At 43.4% G+C, this 20315-nt stretch overlaps 1 long non-coding RNA gene across 1 annotated transcript; it reads left to right on the top strand.

The window, feature by feature from the left end:
- The first annotated feature begins 8804 nt into the window (after nt 1-8804).
- On the top strand, nt 8805-10411 carry LOC109775043 (uncharacterized). The gene is made up of 3 exons (XR_002235737.3): nt 8805-9733; nt 9831-10076; nt 10244-10411. It is a non-coding gene; the product is annotated as an uncharacterized lncRNA (long non-coding RNA).
- The last annotated feature ends 9904 nt before the right edge of the window (nt 10412-20315 follow it).

The raw sequence follows: 20315 nt of genomic DNA, 5'->3' as shown, positions 1-20315 counted from the left end.
ACTAGTCAACATGGCCAAAGGGGCCCGCGTGTCATGGACTACTCTTTTAACCGATTTATTTATCTAGTTAATTTAGTAGTGGGGGGCACATGTCAAATGCACATTTGACTAAGTAGTAAATAGACTAATCTAAACACTGGCCCACTACTAACCTAATACACACGCACACTAATTAAACTACACAGGACCGGCCAGGGCATAGCCGGCCACCGTGGCTGGCACGCACGCACGCTTGTGCGGTGGCCATGCCCATGCCCAGGGGCGAGCACGGCAGCTGCCAGGCGAGCAGCGGACCAGGGCAGGGGCTGCGGCGCGGGTGGCTGTGGCGCGGGGTAGGTAGCAACAGTGAGCAGCAGCAGCAGTAGAGGAGCAGCGAGCAGGCAGGGCGCAGCGGCGAGGCGCAGCAGCAGCAACACACAACATCAGGAGCAGCGAGCAGCAGCGGTAGCAGAGGCGCGGGATGGCGGGCACACGCGGGAAGCAGCAGTTCCTAGCGGCAGCAGCAGTACGGGGCACGGGGCGGGCGCACGGACACGGCACGGCCGGCCGGCGCAGTTAGCGAGTGGGAGGGGCGTCAAGCAAGTCGGCGAGGCCCAGGGGCGGAGCGCGGCTGGCCGGCGGAGCTGTAGGCAACGGAGGGGAGGCGTCTGAGGCGTAACCGGCGGCGGCGGCGGCACTGCAGCGCGAAGTAGGGGCGCGTACGCGTACACCGAGCTTCGGCCATGGCGGCCGCCGACTCGTAGAGGCGACTACGGTGACGGATCGAGACCGCGGTAAGGGAGATTCGGAGGAGTAGCTCGCCGTGAAGGCACAAGTAGGACCGGTGGAAGCTTAGGAGCGCAGGATCAGACGAATTTGTAGAAGAATGTCGGCGGCGACCGAGGAAGATGAAGCTCGATCTGTACGATGCAGAGGCGTCGAGCTCGAACGGGTGGACGTAGAGGACGTAGGCGAACTCGTCGGAGCTCCTGGACGCGACCTCAAGGCGCGGGGATGACGGTGGGCACGTCGACGAGGTCGGCCATGGCGACCACGAGCTCGAGCGCGTCCAAAACGATGATGGTGAGGGAGGGAGCGAGGGGAATTAAGCTAGGGTTTCGATCTAGCGTTCCGGGGGGTGCTCTTTAACCAAGAGGGGGGGTCGGGGATGGCCGCACGTGGCTGGGGGACGGCCACGACCGCGGGATGGCCGCCACGCCCTCTCCGTTTTCCTGTAGCGAGAGGAGGGAGAAGAGGAGAGGTGGGCTGGGCCACTGTAGGTGGGCTGGGCCATTGTAACACTAGGTTAGCCTTTTAATACATTTCTTTTCTATTCCTTATTTTATTTACTGTTTTCTATTTAATTGTAAAACTAAATGAGTTTTGCTAGAGATGAGACTTGTCACATAAATCAAGCACCTTATTTCTAGGAGACACAAAAAAGCTCGGGGCCAAAAGGAGTTGCCTAACCATTTTTATAAATAGAAAAGGCTAAGTTTAAATGTTGCTGGACCACTAAATAATTTCCAGGAGCACTTTCGGAATCCAAAAGAGGTTGGTTCCAACATGAAAAATACCTAGGGATTATTTGCCACACCTTGAACATTTTAGTTTTCAGGTTTGGCAAATATGAATTTTTGACTTTTAGATTGGATTTGAATTTGAGATGTGATTTGGATCAAGTGAAGATTAGCAACAGTAACATGATGACATGGCACCATTAACAGGGGATTACTGTAGCATGACACTGGGGTTGTTACATTTATGAACCATAGAGAAGTTGGAATACAGTAGGTTTAACACCAATATAAATAAAGAACGAGTTCATTACAGTATCTCGAAGTGGTGTTTTCTTTTCTTTCGCTAACGGAGCTCATTAGATTTTCTGTTGAGTTTTGTGTTGTGAAGTTTTCAAGTTTTGGGTAAAGATTTGATGGATCATGGAACAAGGAGTGGAAAGAGCCTAAGCTTGGGGATGCCCAAGGCACCCCAAGGTAAATCCAAGGACACCAAAAAGCCAAAGCTTGGGGATGCCCCGGAAGGCATCCCCTCTTTTGTCTTCGTCCATCGGTAACTTTACTTGGAGCTATATTTTTATTCACCAAATGATATGTGTTTTGCTTGGAGTGTCTTGTATGATTTGAGTCTTTCCTTTTTAGTTCACCACAATCATCCTTGTTGTACACACCTTTTGGGAGAGACACACATTAATCAGAATTTATTAGAATACTCTCTGTGCTTCACTTATATCTTTTGAGCTATATAGTTTTTGCTCTAGTGCTTCACTTATATCTTTTAGAGCACGGTGGTGGTTCTATTTTTATAGAAATATTTGATCTATGCTTCACTTATATTATTTTGAGAGTCCTTTTGAACAGCATGGTAGTTTGCTTTGGTTATAAAATTAGTCCTAATATGATAGGCATCCAAGATTAGTATAATAAAAACTTTCATATGAGTGCGTTGAATACTAAGAGAAGTTTGATACTTGATGATTGTTTTGAGATATGGAGGTAGTGATATTAACGTTGTGCTAGTTGAGTAGTTGTGAATTTGAGAAATACTTGAGTTGAAGTTTGCAAGTCCCGTAGCATGCACGTATGGTAAACGTTGTGTAACAAATTTGAAACATGAGGTGTTCTTTGATTGTCATCCTTATGAGTGGCGGTCCGGGACGAGCGATGGTCTTTTCCTACCAATCTACCCCCCTAGGAGCATGCGCGTAGTGCTTGGTTTTTGATGACTTGTAGATTTTTGCAATAAGTATGTGAGTTATTTTTGACTAATGTTCAGTCCATGGATTATACGCACTCTCAACCTTCCATCATTGCTAGCCTCTTTGATACCGTGCATTGCCCTTTCTCACCTTGAGAGTTGGTGCAAACTTCACCGGTGCATCCAAACCCCGTGATACGATACGCTCTATCACACATAAACCTCCTTATATCTTCCTCAAAACAGCCACCATACCTACCTATTATGGCATTTCCATACCCATTCCGAGATATATTGCCATGCAACTTTCCACCTTTCCGTTTATTACGACACGCATCATCATTGTCATATTGCCTTGCATGATCATATAGTTGACATCGTATTTGTGGCAAAGCCACCTTGCATATTATTTTATACATGTCACTCATGAGTCATTGTCCATCCCGGTACACCGCCGGAGGCATTCATATAGAGTCATATTTTGTTCTAGTATCGAGTTGTAATCATTGAGTTGTAAATGAATAGAAGTGTGATGATCATCATTAATAGACATTGTCCCAAAAAAAGAGAAAGGCCAAAAAAAAGAAGGCCCAAAAAATATATATAAAGGGGCAATGCTGCTATCCTTTTTTTCCACACTTGTGCTTCAAAGTAGCACCATGATCTTTATAATAGAGAGTCTCTTGTTTTGTCACTTTCATATACTAGTGGGAATTTTTCATTATAGAACTTGGCTTGTATATTCCAACAATGGGCTTCCTCAAATGCCCTAGGTCTTCGTGAGCAAGCAAGTTGGATGCACACCCACTTAGTTTCTTTTGTTGAGCTTTCATATATTTATAGCTCTAGTGCATCCGTTGCATGGCAATCCCTACTCCTTGCATTGACATCAATTGATGGGAATCTCCCTAGCCCATTGATTAGCCGCGTCAATGTGAGACTTTCTCCTTTTTTGTCTTCTCCACACAAACCCCATCATTATATTCTATTCCACCCATAGTGCTATATCCATGGCTCACGCTCATGTATTGCGTGAAAGTTGAAAAAAGTTTGAGATTACTAAAGTATGAAACAATTGCTTGACTTGTCATCGGGGTTGTGCAAGATGAGAGCATTCTTGTGTGACAAAAATGAAGCATGACCAAACTATATGATTTTGTAGGGATGAACTTTCTTTGGCCATGTTATTTTGAGAATAGATAATTGCTTAGTTAGTATGCTTGAAGTATTATTATTTTTATGTCAATATTAAACTTTTATCTTGAATCTTTCGGATCTGAACATTCATGCCACAATAAATAAAATTACATTGAAGAATATGCTAGGTAGCATTCCATATCAAAAATTCTGTTTTTATCATTTACCTACTCGAGGACGAGCAGGAATTAAGCTTGGGGATGCTTGATACGTCCCCAACGTATCTATAATTTTTGATTGCTCCATGCTATTATATATTCTGTTTTGGATGTTTAATGGGCTTTATTATACACTTTTATATTATTTTTGGGACTAACCTATTAACCTAAGGCCCAGTGCAAATTGTTGTTTTTTTTGCCTATTTCAGTGTTTCGCAGAAAAAGAATATCAAACGGAGTCCAAACGGAATGAAACCTTCGGGAGCGTGATTTTTGGAACAAACGTGATCCAGAGGACTTGGAGTGGACGTCAAGCAATCAATGAGGAGGCCACGAGGCAAGGGGGCCCGCCTACCCCCCTGGGCGCGCCCTCCACCCTCGTGGGCCCCTTGTGGCTCCGCCGACCTACTTCTTCCTCCTATATATACCTACGTACCCCGAAACCATCCAGGAGCACCACGAAAACCTATTTCCACCGCCGCAACCTTCTGTACCCGTGAGATCCCATCTTGGGGCCTTTTCCGGCGCTCCGCCGGAGGGGGCATCGATCACGGAGGGCTTCTACATCAACACCATAGCCTCTCCGATGATGTGTGAGTAATTTACCACAGACCTTCGGGTCCATAGTTATTAGCTAGATGGCTTCTTCTCTCTTTTTGGATCTCAATACAAAGTTCTCCTTGATCTTCTTGGAGATCTATTTGATGTAACTCTTTTTGCGGTGTGTTTGTCGAGATTCGATGAATTGTGGGTTTATGATCAAGATTATCTATGAACAATATTTGAACCTTCTCTGAATTCTTTTATGTATGATTGGTTATCTTTGCAAGTCTCTTCGAATTATCAGTTTGGTTTGGCCTACTAGATTGATCTTTCTTGCAATGGGAGAAGTGCTTAGCTTTGGGTTCAATCTTGCGGTGCTCGATCCCAGTGACAGGAGGGGAAACGACATGTATTGTATTGTTGCCATCGAGGATAAAAAGATGGGGTTTGTATCATATTGCTTGAGTTTATCCCTCTACATCATGTCATCTTGCTTAAAGCGTTACTCTGTTCTTATGAACTTAATACTCTAGATGCATGCTGGATAGCGGTCGATGTGTGGAGTAATAGTAGTAGATGCAGGCAGGAGTCGGTCTACTTGTCACGGACATCATTCCTATATACATGATCATGCTTAGATATTCTCATAACTATGCTCAATTCTATCAATTGCTCGACAGTAATTTGTTCACCCACTGTAATACTTATGCTATCTTGAGAGAAGCCACTAGTGAAACCTATGGCCCCCGGTTCTATTCTCTATCATATTAATCTACTATATTTCTATTACCGTTTATTTTGCTTTCTTTACTTTTAGTCTTTATCATGAAAATACCAAAAATATTATCTTATCATCTCTATCAGATCTCACTTTTGCAAGTGGCCGTGAAGGGATTGACAACCCCTTTATCGCGTTGGTTGCGAGGTTCTTATTTGTTTGTGTAGGTACGAGGGACTTGCGTGTGGCCTCCTACTAGATTGATACCTTGGATCTCAAAAACTGAGGGAAATACTTACGCTACTTTGCTGCATCACCCTTTCCTCTTCAAGGGAAAAACCAATGCAGTGCTCAAGAGGTAGCAAATACCAACTATACCTTGCTCCATCAAAATATATTATGTGAAAACTGCTTTATGTGATTTGGGAGCTGGTGTTAGTGTTATGGATTTCTCTTTATATTAAAGACTTGATTTGAATAAACTCACATCTACTGAAATATCTTTGCAAATGGGTGACAAATCAATTGCTATACCTATCGGTATTTGTGAGGATGTGCCCGTTGTTGTTGTTGTTAATGTTACTATTTTGACTGACTTTGTTATACTTGAGATGCCCGAGGACGACAACATGTCGATTATCCTTGGTAGACCCTTCTTGAATACTGCAGGGCTATTATTGATTGCAATAAAAGCAAGGTCACTTTTCATATTAATGGTAATGAGCATACGGTGCACTTTCCGAAGAAACAATCTCTGACAATCACTATTGGAAGTTTTCAACTACCTCTACCTACTGTTAAAAAGAAATATGAAATGCTTATTGTTGGGGACATTCATATCCCCGTTGAGGTAACTTAGTGATTTATGAAAGTTCTTCGGTTTCATGCTAATCGAAAGTGGTTGTTAATAAGACTTGATCAACCTTATTAATGGATCGTTTTTGAGAGGTATGAAGTTGATGAATTTAGTAAGCACTACCTTCTGTCCCTACCTTTTGTTTTCTGTTTTTATTAGTTAAATAAAATAAAATGTCATGTTTTGTCTGTTTTCTGAATTTCCCGTGCAATAAAAAATGACCCAAAAATAAAAGTTCTCAGAATGCTCTGAAAATTTAATACGATTTTTTCTGAATATTTAAGAATTTTTGGTTCAAATAATATCAAAGGGAGGCGCACCAGGTGGGCACAACCCACCTAGGCGTGCCAAGACCCCCAAGCGCGCCCTGGTGGGTTTGTTGTCCCCACATGGGCCCCCTCACTTATCCCTTCATACCACTTCATCACCTACCTCCAGAAAGAATCACCATTGCTCTCTCTCTCGTGTTCTTGCTCTCAAACCCGCGGATTTCGATCTCTTTGCTCGAAGCTCCGTTTTCAAAACTGTTTCGGGGGATTGTTGCTTGGTATGTGACTCCTACGTTTGTCCAATTATTTTTTGCTTTAGTGGTTTATATTTTGAATAATTAGCTACTTTTGGTGCTGTTGTAGATGAGCTTGCATGTTGAATTCTTAGAGTTCTAATTAATTTGAATGCTTGCTATGGCCTCTAGGCATCCCTATGAGTAGTTGATATCAATCTTGTAAAGTTTTGTTGATAAATTTTTGTCATCCAATTTTTTTTTAGAAAATTGTACGCGAATATGATGAACCTCTTTGGAAGGAGGTCTTCGAAGAGGAGATCCTCGGAGGCATCTTTTAGTGACAGCTCCGTTCGTCGGTCTTATGTTGAACCAAGTGAAAGTTCCATATGAGATGCCACCACCAAAACATGTCTATGGCCATGCGACGATTATATGGGGCGTGTGGGCATTAAGGAGGAATTTGAGCAATATGTTCACAATGCCGGCCTCGGTCCCTACATTTTAGATAAGTGCAATCAGCACCACACTCTCACTGAATCATTTGTCGAAGGATTTAAATTCCATCCCCGTGAGTCTAGGGTGTCATTTAAACTGTATGAAAATTCATTTACCATATCACTAGAGAGATTTGCTCACCACTGCAAAATCCCGTTCTGGGGTTTGCTTGATGAACCACCAAGGTCTAAGTTCCAAGCATTTTGTACTAGCCTTTGCTATGGTGAGACGAGGGGAGTGACGCAAGGTAGAATAAAGAGCATTCATTTTCCCGCAATTCAGTACTTTGCATTATTTAATGGAAAATGTATAGTAGGCAAACAAGATTGTAGTACACTCTGTGTTCCAGACTTGAGCCTCATACGCACCGCTCTCACCGGTGACAGAAGTTATAATCTTGGAGCGATTGTTGCACGCAGGTTGCAACACAATGCTAAAAGTGGTTATTTCTATGGTGGAATTTATGCCACACGTTTAGCAAGAGAGCTGGGTGCTTCACCTTTGCCCTATGGCGCTATTCTACCCACGCGGTATTTAGATTTTGATGCTATGAAACGTCATAAGATCCTTAGAGGTGACCCCACTAATTTCACCTATAAATTGATGTTTAATCAAGAATCCGTGGTGTACACATATTTGACTGTGCCTGCTCTCTTTGATTATCATAGCAAGGGAAGATATTTTGTTCTTGAGAGCGAGGCCCGAGCTCACAACGCGGCGGTTGTGGCTGCACGACAGGCCAAGGCATCCGCACCGAGAGCCTCCGTGAGCTACCACCCCGACTTGTATCCAGGCTACTGACTGATTACCAAGTTAGGCCAAAAGCCTAAGCTTGGGGAGTACGTATTTCCACCGACATTACATTCATCTTCACACATTACATTCCAGTTGTCGGTGTTCACACTTTTTCATTGTATTATCCATGTTAAATTTATTTTCTTGCTTTAATCTTGTGTGTTTGAAAAACCTTGAGAAAATAAAAAAATATTTTCTGCTTCTTTTTTATTTTTCTTTCTAGAGTAGTTAGCTGTAGCACTAAAAATAAAACCCCAAAAGATTTCCTTGTTCTTCTTTTGCTTGTTGGGAGCTTTCCCGTGTAAATAGTTTTTCTCGTTTTTGCTTTTCCCTTTTATTTGCTTGTTCAAGAAAACCAAAATCTCCAAAAATATTGCAGTGTGTTTCTCTGAATTTCTTTTCTTTTTATTTGAGTCATATCAAGGAGAAGGACACGATGAAAATGTTGAGTGATTCTCATATGCATAATTGTTGATCTAACAAAGAGCCATTTTACCTTGTCTTCTCCTGTTGAATAAAATGTTTGCAGATTCCAGCTTAGTCCACGTCACTTTTGCACCATTATTATATGTCACATCGTTCGGTCGTGCAAGTGAAAGGCAATAATGACGATTTTGATGAACTGGCCGTGGCAGAGAGAAACGGGTATGAACTCGACTTGTTCTATTTTTGTAAATATGTTTAACCTAGTATCCATGATTCAGCCCATTATGATTAAACATGTTTGCAATGACAATTAGGGATTATAGTTTCTGATGCCATGCATAAGTAGCTAGGGGTTGATAATTATTTATCTTGGATATCAACATTGAGTTAAAATGATTGTGATGTAGTATGATGATATGGTATCCTCCTTTGAATGTTCGAGTGGCTTGACTTGGCACATGTTCATGCATGTAGTTGAATCAAAACCAACATAGCCTCTATGATATTTATGTTCATGGTGTTCATATCCTACACATGCTAGTGTCCAATGTTACTTATGCATAATGCCTGTTCATGACCGTTGTTTTTCTCTAGATGGCCGCTTCTCAACCTATTTGCTAGCCTTCGCCCGTACTAAGTGGGAATTCTGCTTGGACATCAAAAACCTTAAACCCAAGTTATTCCAGATGAGTCCATCATTTAGAGACATTAAAACTGAGCACTAATCAAGCCCTCTCACACCATTAACATTTTTAACCATTGGATGTACTCTGGTGGGAGTTCTCGGCCGTTAGATGTCCTTCCAATTCCGCCTGGGCTATTTCCGCGGAGCACCAAGCACGGCACTTTACTGGGCCGCTTCTCCGGTAACAAATTCAGACGTATGTCGTAAACTCGGCAAATGGGTTTGGCCCATGTCATCTATAAAAATGAACAGACCGTACGCACACATCTGGAAAAAGAAGTGCGTCGCTCCTCCTTCCGTGGTCAGATCGGTTATCTCTTCTCCTCGGCCGCCGCTCTTCCCCAGCCTACCAGCACTACTCCAGCCGCCTCCTCCACATGTGTGCTGCTCCTTTACCAGTTGACAGTTGTGCGGCGGCGTCGCCTGGCCTTTTCCTTGGCCCATTTGGCTGAGCTCTATGCCTAGCCCGCCGGTCGCTCCCTCATTCGATGCCTCCTCTTCTCCTTTGGCGGCTAGTTCCTCCCCTGATCTAACACCGAAGCCTTCCTTGCCCCCAAATTCATCCCCCCCTCTCTGTCTCCGATGTCGACGATGCCACCCGAGACTGCAGGAACGGCGCCACTAGCCGCCCTAGCTAGCTTCACCGCCGTCTAACCTACAGGTAACAACCAACACACCCCTCCCTCCCCTTCTCAAACCCTAGCTTCCAAAACTTTAGCAGCTGATGTTGGTTCGATCCCCACCTGACCGCCCCTCAGTCATCCCGATTCCACAGCGGCGAGGTAGCGAACCTGAGAGGGGGTGCAGAGGCGCACACGCGGTTCATGCAGTACAGATATCAGGCCAACTCGAGCCTGGTCCTCATCACTGACTCGCAGCCACGCGCGATCCCGAGACGCTCTGGGGCCTTATCGACAAGAAGAGCTCTGGGCACCATGCCGTGCAGGCCAAGCCCCTGGTGCTCAAGGACAGGCTCACCAAGGCCCGGAAGGAGTCGGTAGCACGTAAGCTATTTCTGCATTTCGTTTGATGAACGAATAGTTACTTCGACATTACCTTTATTTTGAGTGATAATCCAATGAGCTAGGTGCTTTATTTTCTAATTTGTTCGCACCTTAGTGACAGTGGAGTGGTTTAATTTAGTCTGATCTTGTTTGATTTTGTACTACAGGCTAGCAGATGGAGATGGGCGTGGAGGTATCAGAGGACAGAGCAGAAAGAATTCATGTCCGCTACTAAGATGTATCAAACCACATATTGTGTAGTTCAGATTGAATATTTTGTATATAACTATTTCATCGATGTTCCATGAATAAAGGTTGATTTTATTACTCTCAAAGATGACAGATTTCGGTACTGCACATGCTGTGAATTGATATGGAAGTAACTCTGATGATTATTGTTTTCATGAATCTTGTACATTTTTGCAAATTGATATATTTCACTACACATGGATAGGCTGCATAAAGCAAAAACAAAATTCAGGTTGCACTCTCTTCTTAAGAAAGCTACATTGGTGAGATCTTGAAGTTAGGAGAGGAGTGAAAAGCCATATGTCTACTTGCCATCAACTATGCCCGGGATTTCACACATTGCTTTGGATGAGCAAAGATTGGGATAGGTACATGAATACACATGCTCTCCACCCCCATCCCCTTTTCCCTCAACTTATACTGGAGTACAACCATTTTGCTAATTTAGCTGAGATGAAGTTTGTTGCAGGTCTATATATTTTCTGATTTTCCTACAAGAAGTTCTGCCGGTGAAGTTAGCGGGAGTGTGAAGAGTCAGTTCGACAATTCTTCTACTGCTTGGTGGTGCAGAATTTCCGTCCTTGCTTGTTCATATTTCAAAATTTTGCTTATATATTAGTAATATTTTTCGTTTATTATGTGATGAACATTGACCATCCTGTAGTGAAGATAAGATTTATATGTACGAGTAGTCCAGTGTCCAGTCTGAAACGCAAAGACAAATACAATATTGAAAATGGACCATTCGTAACTAAAAATTTAAAATGGAAGTGTCATATGTCTTCGACACCTTTGTCGGCTATTTAGTGATGAAGATTAGGTGATGGATAGCAACTACTCTTTATTTCTTGGTGGTTTTGGTAAGCAAATATTCCATGTTGCTCTTTGTTAGCCTGTAGCAACAAGATGATGCAGAACTATTCTATAGCATGGACTACATGGTACTGCATATACATTAGGGTATAAGACGACATTGCGTGTTCTGTATTGTAGCAAATGTAGAAAAATTGGCAGACTATCTGTAGTTGTCAGTGATCTAATTCTGAGAGATTTGTTCAAGCGTTAGATTTTAGAGGTGTAAACGAACTAGATATGGGTGGTAAGGTTGCTCATTTGATTAAGTTCAGCGTTTAGTGGTACTGCAAGTGTACGAAAAAATACGTGTTTGTTTTCTCTACACTTCCTTAGAAAACATATTTTGACAATAAGCATATATGCATAATAAATATGGAGGTATTAAATTACGTATTCTCATTCATGCATGTATGACACGATTGTTTATGTTTGCAGGATAGTGAACTGAATTCTTTTTGCACCTTGGATATTTGTCAATTGATATGATTGTGTTCTTTACAACTAACATGACCATGTTATGCTTTTGTAGTTGCTGCCTACTAACATGTAAATATTCTGCCTCATTAGCCAACAATGTTAATGGATGAAAAGAAAACTATTATCAGTGATTGGTTTTATCTCAGAGAATTGCTACCAGTGGTTGCAAATCTATGTATCTAGATGTGGTGTCGATGAAAGATGCAAGTCCTCTTGCTTCATATGTGATGCTGGTGAACAACTGCACTCCTTTCTTTTTTTTGTCGGTAGGAACACAAGATTTAGATTATCATTTCTCCCTCCCATAACCTCTGTTTTTCCTTTGTCATTGGTTACACTGTATGTATTCAATTTTTTGCCCCCATGTTTATATTGACATGCTATTTAAAAAATGATGCTTCTTTTTTTTTCTTATGAATGTCCAATGATGATTTGATAGAAAAATGAGGCGGAAAATTGTGGCACTCATAAAAAATACTCTATATTTTGCGTACTTACTATTGCTATATTGTCAAAATGGACGGGCGCAGCAACGCGCGCCAATAATGATCTAGTACCTACCTATATGTGGTATTACCCTGCCGTCCTAAGTAAATTTGCATGTGCCATCTCTAAAAACTTCAAATAAATATCCTTTTTGTGTGCCTGGATTGCTCATGGAATGACAGGAGGTAGTCGGTATCTTCCATGCTAAGCGGGTTATTCTCAGGATGAGTGTTTATTCACTCATCATCGCACGAAAAAAGGGCGGTAATAGAGATTCCCAGTCCCGAACTCAAAATTGCAAATAATTAAATAAAACTCCCCCGGACTATTGTTGGTATGGACGGCACTCGTTGTTTCGGATAAGCCGTGGAGTGTGATTATTGGTGGACGGGGAGTAAACCTTTACTCTTATCGCTTGGGAACCGCCACTAGCGTGCTAAGCATGGAAGGTATTGATAACTGATGGTCGTGAAGTAAACAAGAAGGGTGCATTTCTCAAAATATCTTTTACCTCTGTTTTAAAAACTTGAGCTCTGGCACCGCTGCAAATCACTGCTTCCCTCTGCGAAGGGACTTTCTATTTATTTTTATGTTGTGTCATCACCTTCTAAAATAAGCGCCAGAACCTGAGAGCACTGCTGTCATGCTGATGCATTGTGTGTAGCTAATGTTGGGTGCATCATGACTGAATCTTTTCTACCGTGAATTACAATGTTTAGTCGCTGCTTGAACTTTGGATGTGCTCTGCATTTATGTTTTGTGGGCTAAGAAAGGGCTAGCGAGATACCACTATTGTCATATTATATTATAGTTGTTTTGATAACGTGTTGCCATTTGAGATATTTTATTATTGCTCGCTAGCTGATTATGTCATTGATATGAGTTAATATAATTTTAAGAGTTATTGTCGGCATGGTTTGTTATAATATTGGCTGAAAACCTGGGTGCTGTTTAAGCTTATTTATGCAAATAAGAGCAAAAGAGTTCGTAAAAGTTTTTCTTTTTCACTTTCAGTTTATCAACTGAATTGCTTGAGGACAAGCAAAGGTTTAAGCTTGGGGGACTTGATACGTCTCTAACGTATCTACTTTTCTGAACGCTTTTCCTCTTGTTTTGGACTCTAATTTGCATGATTCGAATGAAACTAACCCCGGACTGGCGCTGTTTTTAGCGGAACTACCATGCTGTTTTTTTTTGCAGAAATAAAAGTTCGCGGAATGGAACAAAACTTTGCGAGGATTTTTTATGCAATATATGAGAATTTCTGGAGCCAAGAACCACCGGAGGGGGGCACCTGGGTGGGCACAACCCACCAGGGCGCGCCCCCCCTCCAGGTGCGCCCAGGTGGGTTGTCCCCACCTGGTGGCCCCGCAGACCCTGAAACCGGCGCTATAAAATCATATATTTTTCAGAAAAATCAAGGGAAAAAGAATTATCGTGTTCCACGAGACGGAGCCACCGTCACCTCCTGTTCTTCATCGGGAGGCCAGATCTGGAGTCCGTTCGGGGCTCCGGAGAGGGGGGTCTTCGACCTTCGTCATCACCAACCCTTCTCCATCGCCAATTCCATGATGCTCCCCACCGGGAGTGAGTAATTCCTTCGTAGGCTCACTGGTCGGTGAGGAGTTGGATGACATTCATCATGTAATCTAGTTAGTTTTGTTTGGGCCTGATCCATAGTATCCACTATGTTTTGAAATTGATGTTCCTATGACTTTCCCATGCTTTATGCTTGTCACTTTGGGCTCGGGTGCCATGATTTCATATCTGAACCGTTTATGTTATCACCATTATATCGATGTTCTAGATCCGATCTTGCAAGTTATAGTCACCTACTACGTGTTATGATCCGGCAACCCCGGAGTGACAATAGTCGGGACCACTCCCAGTGATGATCGTAGTTTGAGGAGTTCATGTATTCACCGTGTGTTAATGCTTTGTTCTGGTTCTCTATTAAAAGGAGGCCTTAATATCCCTTAGTTTCCAATTGGACCCCGCTGCCACGGGAGGGTAGGACAAAAGATGTCATGCAAGTTCTTTCCATAAGCACGTATGACTATTTACGGAATACATGCCTACATTATATTTATGAACTGGAGCTAGTGCCGTATCGCCCTAGGTTATGACTGTCACATGATGAATATCATCCAAGAAATTACCGATCCAATGCCTACGAATTTATCTTATATTGTTCTTGCTAAGTTACAACGCTATTGTTACTGTTGCACTTGCTACAAAACTACTGCTGTCACTGTTACCGTTACTATTGATGTCGCTACTACTATCAAAACAATCATATTACTTTGCTACTGATCACTTTGTTGTAGATAATTAATCTCTAGGTGTGGTTGAATTGACAACTCAGCTGCTAATACTTGCAAATATTCTTTGGCTCCCCTTGTGTCGAATCTATAAATTTGTGTTGAATACTCTACCCTCGAAAACTGTTGTGATCCCATATACTTGTGGGTTATCACCAGACTATATGATTTTGTAGGGATAACTTTATTTGGTCATGTTATTTTGAGAAGACATGATGCTTTATTAGTATGCTTGAAGTATTATTGTTTTTATGTGAATATTAAACTTTTGGTTTGAATCTTATGGATCTGAATATTCATGCCACAATAAAGAAAATTACATGGATAAATATGTTAACTAGCATTCCACATCAAATATTCTGTTTTTATCATTTACCTACTCGAGGACGAGCAGGAATTAAGCTTGGGGATGCTTGATACGTCTCCAACGTATCTATAATTTTTGATTGTTCCATGATATTATATTATCTGCTTTGGATGTTTTATATGCATTAATGTGATATTTTATATTATTTTTGGGACTAACCTATTAACCTAGAGCCCAGTGCCAGTTTCTGTTTTTTCCTTGTTTTGAGTTTCGCAGAAAAGCAATATAAAACGGAGTCCAAACGGAATAAAACTTTCACGATGATTTTTCTTGGACCAGAAGACACCTAGGAGACTTGGAGATGAAGTCAGAAGACCTACGAGGTGTCGACAAGTCGTAGGGGCGCATCCTAGGGGGGGCGCCCCCTGCCTTGTGGTCCCCTCGGGAATCCACCGACCTACTTCTTCGTCCTATAAATTCACATATATTCCAAAACCCTTAGAGAAAGCCACGAAAATACTTTTGCGCCGCCGCAACCTTCTGTTCTCATGAGATCCCATCTTGGGGCCTTTTCCGGCGATCTGCCGAAGGGGGATTCGATCATGGAGGGCGTCTACATCAACCCTATTACCCTTCTGATCAAGCGTGAGTAGTTTACCTCAGATCTACGGGTCCATAGCTAGTAGCTAGATGGCTTCTTCTTTCTCTTTGATTCTCAATACCATGTTCTCCTCGATGTTCTTGGAGATCTATCTGATGTAATCTTCTTTTGTGGTGTGTTTGTCGAGATCCGATGAATTGTGGATTATGATCAGATTATCTATGAAAATTATTTGAATCTTCTCTGAATTCTTATAAGCATGATTTGATATCTTTGTATATCACTTTGAATTATCGGTTTGGTTTGGCCAACTAGATTGGTATTTCTTGCAATGGGAGAGGTGCTTAGTTTTGGGTTCAATCTTGCGGTGTCCTCACCCAGTGACAAAGTAGGGGTAGCGAGGCACGTATTGTATTGTTGTCATCAAGGATAAAAACATGGGGTTTTCATCATATTGTTTGAGTTTATCCCTCTACATCATGTCATCTTACTTAAGGCGTTACTCCGTTCTTTATGAACTTAATACTCTAGATGCATGCTGGATAGCGGTCGATGTGTGGAGTAATAGTAGTAGATGCAGAATCGTTTTGGTCTACTTGACATGGACGTGATGCCTATATGCATAATCATTGCCTTGGATGTCGTCATAACTTTGCGCTTTTCTATCAATTGCTCGACAGTAATTTGTTCGCCCACCATATTATTTGCCTTCATGAGAGAAGCCTCTAGTGAAACCTATGGCCCTCGGGTCTATTTTCCATCATATTTGCTTTCCGATCTACTATTTTGCAATCTTTTATTTTCAGATCTATAAACCAAAAAACCCAAAAATATTTAGTTACCTTTTATTTTACCTATCTCTATCAGATCTCACCTTTTCAATTAACCGTGAAGGGATTAACAACCCCTTTATCGCGTTGGGTGCAAGTGTTTGATTGTTTGTGGAGGTGCATAGATTGGAGACTTGCTTGTACCTCCTACTGGATGACACCTTGGTTCTCTAACTGAGGAAAATACTTATCTCTACTTTGTTGCATCACCCTTTCCTCCTGAAGGGAAAACCCAATGCAAGCTCAAGAAGTAGTAGTCGTCAAGTGTGTACAAGAGGTGGTTTTTTCCTGTTGTGAACGGGCATGTTTGCTAGTCTCTTTCGAAAATGACAAAAAAAGGAAGATACAACAAGCCCAATCGAAGCTTGCTCACTATGCACAAAGAAGGTAGCTAGGAGCTCCCATAATAGCATCTTGAGGAACCTATAGAACCTACAGGCGAAAGTAACAAACTCTAGTTCATGCATACTAGTTGCACCTATATACAATACAAGCAAAAGAACAACTAAAATGCAGACACAATATGAGACCTTAAAATCGCTATACAACTTATGTTGTATAAAAACACACCAGTTTGAGAATCAATAATCTATTTGACACATGTGTCAATTATAAATATGAAATATTCTTTTAAGAAAGGAGCTGGCGCTCACCTGGTTGTAACTGCGCACACGACGACCACCTCCGTTACGGTAAGATCAAGTTTAGATCATGCGGCGTACAACAAACCTCGAACTTTGCAATTTGGACCTTGTTGCGCTTGGCTGCTTTTGCAACATGGGTTGTGTTGCAAACCCTCTCCCTCAATTGTGCGCCATGTACCCACATTACTAGGAAAATGCTTAAGTCATATTATTGGTGGGCCAGTGCTGGAATCAGCACTACTATTTTGGCAATGTACTAGTGGCGGATGAGAAATAGAGCTGACCGCTGCCGTAAGGAAACCAGTGACGGGTTAATATAGCCATTTGCCAGCTAGAAATTCATATAATGGTCTGAAAATAGCAAATCAGCCCAAAATAGTACCAAATTTGAGCATGAGACTTCAATGGTGTATATTCAACATAGAAAAAGTTTAACGGAGAAATGATGTATAAAGAAAAGATTTCTCTATGAAAGTCCACTGTTTCTGTTTGAAACCCTGATACTTCACGAGAAACTCTTCAGTTTGTACATGAATTGCATCAAATTTTCCCGCAACTCTCTCAAATATTTATCACACCCTATAGAATTTATGTGACAACACCATGCAAAATTTCATCCTTTTTAGAGCTCATTTCCATATATTTTCTTGAATTGAAGAGCATTTTACAAATTTTAATAGCTAGAAATTCGTATAATGCTCTAAATTATCAAATCAACCCAGAATAGTGCCAAAATTGAGCATGGGACTTTCAATGGTGTATATTCAACATAGAAATATTAACCAAGAATTATGTATAAATAAAAGATTGCTCTATGAAAGTCAACGGTATTCGTTTCACTACAAAAAAAAGACACGTCCATGACATTTTGGCCCGAATGATTTTTTTTCTGTCATGCTTATGACACTTCTATGACGATAATTGCGACAAAACCACGTATCATCATAGATGTGGTGGGCTCCTACTTCTATGACAAAAAATCATAACAGAAAATGGTCTTTTCATCCTGGGCGGGTCGGGGACGCACCTGCATGACATTCTTTGGGTCGTCCATGAAGGAAAAAATCATGGTAGATGCGAGGGCGAGGAAAATATCAGGGAGTTCCCGGTTATGGTGGGTGGTCAGGGCCGAGCGAAGCATGGAGGTTTGCAAGTTTCTCTCGTACACGTACGCGCGTGTGTGTGAGGCGTTGGGCTCTAACTGAACCCAAGCGATTGCACTAGCTACGTTACTGAACCCGAGCGATTGATCCCTTGGCTGTTTAGTGAACCCGAGCAATTCCTTCACTACTCGTGCTAACTGAAGCCGATCGAACTTGCCTGTTGATGAACAGTGACCGTTGTTGGGGGTTGGATGAATAGTTCCCGGTGGGGGTTGGATGAACATGACCCGTGGTACTAGAGACCGTTGTCGCTGGATGAACAGGACCCCGAAGAGGCCCCCACACCCGAGCCGGTTGGGGTGGATGAACAGGACCCCGTGGAGGGCTGGTTGAACAGTAGCCAGTGGAGGCTAGATGAACAGTAACCCATGGATGAACAGTAACTCGTGGAGGCAGGAGGAAGACGTGGTGGATGAACAGTAGCAGGTGGTGGCTGGAGGAAGTCAACGGTGGATGAACAGTAGCCCGTGGAGTCTAATTTTGTAGTACGCCACACCCCTCCCAATGAACAGGACCCCGTTTCGACCGTAGGAGCTCGAACAGAAGTCCGTTTCCTCCGTTTTGCGGTACGCCAGACCCCGCCTGATGAACAGGATCCCGTTTCGACAGTAGCCAATCGAACAGAAGGCCGTTTCCTCTATACTGCGGTACGCGAGACCCTGTTTCGGTTGTTCCGTCCAAGCCGGTTTGCTCCCGTTGAACAGGACGCATTCCGACCCAGTCTGTTGTCTCCCGATGAACAGGACGTTGTTTCTCCATTCCGACCCAGCCAGTTGGGTGCCGATGAACAGGACACCATTGCCGCCGTCCGCTGCCTCTCCATCTACATGAGCCCTGACCGTACGTATGTGCGAGTAGCTAGGCGTTCGAGACCCCGCTCGTATGTACGTACGTGACCGTATTTTTGGCATGTGGATGTATGTAAGTGTACACAACTTAGAAGGGTCTACCTGAATTGCTACGTTGGGGGATATACTAATACACGTGATGCTACTTGCTCGGCCACGGTTCATCGTTGCAGAGAGACCGGTCGACCAGTATGTACGTACACGTTCGCGACCAGACAGACAACCCAACATACGGTTTGACTGGGTGGGTCCCAGCCGTCAGGGAGGATAAGTAGGCACTCCCTTGCGTGCGAAGATATATGTGGTGGGTCCCAGCTGTCAGTGGAGGAATCATTTTTTTGCGCGTAATAAGGAGGCACTTCCTTGCGTGCGAAGATGTAGCTGGTGGATCCAGCTGTCAGCCTCACCGTGTGCAGTTGTCTTCCGATGGTTGTCGTTCATTGACAATGTTGACCACGCCGCACCGAGAGCACCAAGGTGGTGGACGACAGCGACGCCTGCTAAGGGAACGATGCCCACACGGAGGGGAGTACGAGGGTTCACTGGTTCCACTGCGGTGTGAGGCTGCCGTCGCCGAAGAATAACATGGGGTGTGGGTGAGTAGAGGGAAGCCCTAGCGGGCGGTGGGATTAGGGTGGGACGGTGAGGCCTGCGCGGCAGCACTGCCGCCCACGGGAGGCAGGAGCAGGCGGTCCCACCGGCGCTGGTTTGGGTGGCTGAAGCAAGAAGATCAGAGGTTGAAGAAGCAGCATGGCTGTTGGATTAACATCCAACGGTCCAGCTGCTAGAATCATTTGTTGACTAAGTTGACAAAGCCCTGCGTACGCGTCAGCTTAGTAGGCCCACAAGTCAGGCACCAAATCTTCCAGGTCCCAGCTGTCATCGAGAGGAATAGTTTTTTACGCATAATAAAGAGGCACTTCCTTTCGTGCGAAGATTTGCCGGTGGATCCCAGCTGTCAACAGGAGCAATCATTTTTTTCGCTAATAAGGAGGCACTTTCTTGTGTGGGTCGTCCCTAATGTTAGCCTCTCCACTTACATCCCTCTTCCGATGGTTGTCGTTTGTTGACCATGTTGACCACCCCGCGCCGAGAGCACCAACGCGGTGGACGACAGCGAGGCCCATGAAGGGAATGACCCGGAGCCGGTGAAGCCACAATAGTGGATGCCCACGCTAAGGGGAGTACGAGGGCTGACTGGTCAGTTGCGGGGTGAGGCTGCCGTCGCCGGAAAATAACAGGAGGTGCGCATGGGTAGAGGCATGGCCTGGCCAGCGGTGGGAGTAGGGTGGGCCGGTGAGGCCTACACGGCAACGCAGCCAGCCACGAAAGGAGAGAGCAGGCAGTCCCGCCGGTGCAGGTTTGGTTGGCTGGAGAAGGAAGATCAGAGATTGAAGAAGCACGATGGTGGTTGGATGTACATCCAACAGTCACGTCTATGTGTTGACTAACTTGACA

This window comes from Aegilops tauschii, chromosome 3 (genome assembly GCF_002575655.3).
Source record: "Aegilops tauschii subsp. strangulata cultivar AL8/78 chromosome 3, Aet v6.0, whole genome shotgun sequence".
Lineage (NCBI taxonomy): Eukaryota > Viridiplantae > Streptophyta > Magnoliopsida > Poales > Poaceae > Aegilops > Aegilops tauschii.
The sequence above is the reverse complement of the archived record's forward strand: the minus strand, read 5'-3'. Positions and strand labels throughout refer to the sequence as shown.